We start from the raw sequence: 3346 nt of genomic DNA on the forward strand, positions 1-3346 counted from the left end.
AAAAATGTATTCAGACTATTTTCGTATCCCACTCTATATCAAATCAGGATCCTACAGTACTACGAGTCCAAGGGTTCAGGGGAAATGCAATAGAAACCTCTAAAAATGATCTTAAATAGCTTTTCTGAATATATAAGTATCAGAGGGGTAGCCGTGTTAGTCTGAATCTGTAAAAAGTAACAGAGGGTCCTGTGGCACCAGACTAACAGAAGTATTGGGAGCATAAGCTTTCGTGGGTAAGAACCTCACTTCTTCAGATGCAAGAAGTGAGGTTCTTACCCACGAAAGCTTATGCTCCCTATACTTCTGTTAGTCTGGTGCCACAGGACCCTCTGTTACTTTTTACAGATTCAGACTAACACGGCTACCCCTCTGATACTTATATATTCAGAAAAGCTATTTAAGATCATTTTTAGAGGTTTCTATTGCATTTCCCCTGAACCCTTGGACTCGTAGTACTGTAGGATCCTGATTTGATATAGAGTGGGATACAAAAATAGTCTGAATACATTTTTTTAAAACTCTCTAAAACATTCCTTACTGTGATTTTCCTGTAATATGTATTATATACAAAATACATGATGGCAAAACTTCCATTTACTTCAATGGATGAATATACGGAGACTGATAAAATGCCTACTGGAATCAATGGAACTCCTTGCATTCATTTCAGTTGTCATTGGGTCAAGTCTTTTGGCTACAATTCAGGAAAGCATCTCTGTTCAGCAAAGCGCTTAAGCATGTGCTTAGATCCCTTTGAAGGAAATGAGACTTCAGCACATGATTAAAAAAGTGCTTACATGCTTTCCTGAATTGGGGCCTTGGTTTGTAGTTAATATGAAATTATCCTCAGATAACATTTATAGTAACATATTATGATAGATAGAACAGCTCTTGATGACTAATGATATCGGTTAACTTCCCCACACATTAGTTATGTCTAATGTATCACGTATGAGGCTGTCCTCCTTAAATCCATTAACAGCTCCTTCTTTCCACAAGTTGTTTAGGGCATGCTGACATATTTTTTATTTTCTTCTGCCAACATTAAAAATTCATGCCATCAGCATCTTAATAGCATCTCAGTTATATTTTCCTCAGACTAACATTATTCAATCAAATGCTTCTAAAGATTTGACATTGATTCTTTTCATCTATTGATTATATGGGTCTTAGTTCTTGACTGACTTTTCAGTACACATGAGATGTTCTCAAAAATTTTAAGTAGGTTAGCTTTGTCTATGTCAGGGGGCAGGTTGTAGGTGGTCAGACCTACTGGTCAGAGTCCAAATGCCAAAGATCAAGATAGGAATCAGAGCCAACGGTCAGAACCAGACTACCAGGAGTCAGGGAAGGCTGGAGCAAGGCTGGAGCAGGACTGGAACATTGCTGGGTGCAGGCAGGGTCTAGGCTGGAGCAGTAGGGCTTAGCAAGAGAGACAAGCACAGAGAGGCAGAAAATCTTTGGACACATGCATTGAGCAAGCAACTGCTGCAGATGGGCTTAAGAACCATCCTGCTAGCTTTCCTCAGCCACTCAGGAAGGGCGGTCCATCAGGCAGCATTAGGCTGTCAGGAAGACTTTACAGGCCCAGCTGCAGGGCTTTACTCCTAACATTCTAAAACCAAAACAGTAATAATGTCATTTTAAAATTATAATTCAAAATAGAATGAAATTGACCAAACTATATTAAATAATATTTTAGTGCTCTACTACTTTCCATTGCTAATGATTTTATACTTTTAAATCTTAACTATAAATAATATGCATTGTTTTGTCTAAATAATGAATTATTGTGGCATATATGATTTTCTAACATGTCGCTTATACTTATTGTCTGAAATTTGCTTTTAATGTTACACTGTCTGCAACATGGTTTAATTCAGAAAGCTTCAATGAAGGACTTTTTTTGGATCCTAAAGTGTGACAACCAAAATAAATTTGGTTAATATAATGAGGCAATGGGGCCCCAAACAACTTTTGTCACAGTTAGATTTAAGAAAGGATGGTTTTGCAAACTGTAGAAATGATTAGCCCTTAATATTTGTCATCTGTATCCAATTATTTTGCACTTGCACAATTTTATTGTCTTCTGGCCTGCCTTCATTTGCTGTAAAAGTTTGTGTTATTTTTTTCTTTCACAAAGCAATTAACTTTGATAATTAAGTTGCAGGAGCTCCCAAACTCCATTCCTGTATACTCCAAATTCCCATTAAATTCACCTGAGATTTTTGAGTATGCAAAGAATGTAGGATTGCAGCCTAGGTCCACAAAACCCTACATATTTATTTCAAAAAATCCACTTACGCTAACATTAAGTAGTAGCAGCTCACATTCTGACTATGTATTTTCAATGAATATATTTATTTAGTGATTTCTAAAGAAATAATATTTTTGATTTAGAGAACTTTAAAAATATTAATGTTGCTTTAGTGATCTAAGTTTTGATATTACTCTTAGAGCAATCAGTATATAGAGTATTCAATGACAGTTACATCTTTTCCTATTACTGGTGCTTCAGATTGTTATTTAGGATGTCCAAGCCAGGCTACTATTATCTTAAAAGCTAAATGCAAGATCATGTGACTTTTGTGGCTTCTGTTATCCTTTTTATTATTTTGTGTGAATGTACTGAGATTTCAAGGATCTGCATAATATGTACTTGTCTAGCTCAATTACATACTTAGCTATGCCCAAGTATGGCTGCTTCTGCAACGGTGCATTGGTGAGGGGCATTGGGTCCCGGCGGCCCTTCCCTTCAGTGCACTCAGAGAAGACAGGGCATTTTGTATTTATTATTATTAGTAGCACTCATAGAGTCAAATCAGGTTAGAGACCACATTGTGCTTGGTACTGTACAAACACATTGTGACATTTTGGGGTTCACCCAGGCCAGTAAGGGGTTTGGTCACTGTCTGCCTTGTAACTCTGGATATCTTGTGGCTGCGCAGCTTTGGTCCAGAGCTCTGATCCCCAAATGCCTGCCAGCAGCCCAGAAGCCTCACCATCGCTTTGCCCAGCCTGGTTACTCCTTGCAGACTAACCTTAGTACCCTTCCAGCCCCAAATTGTCTCCCAAATCATTCTGCTACAAAGACCAGTCCCCCCCACTGGACCCTCACAGAAATGGTAAAACACTCCAATCTGTCAGCATACAAGAAGTACACACTTTACTGAATTTACACAGCATTGATGATTCAATGAAAGCAAAACAAGTTTACTGACAAAAGAACATGGATTAAGCGACACCAAGTAAAAGGGATAAAGGTAGAGATGGTTACAAGCAAATGAAAGAGAAAAGACACATCTTTTGGACACAGTCTTTGTTCAAGATGGTTTTTCTCAAT

Source organism: Trachemys scripta, chromosome 6, assembly GCF_013100865.1.
Source record: "Trachemys scripta elegans isolate TJP31775 chromosome 6, CAS_Tse_1.0, whole genome shotgun sequence".
NCBI classification, from domain to species: Eukaryota; Metazoa; Chordata; order Testudines; family Emydidae; genus Trachemys; species Trachemys scripta.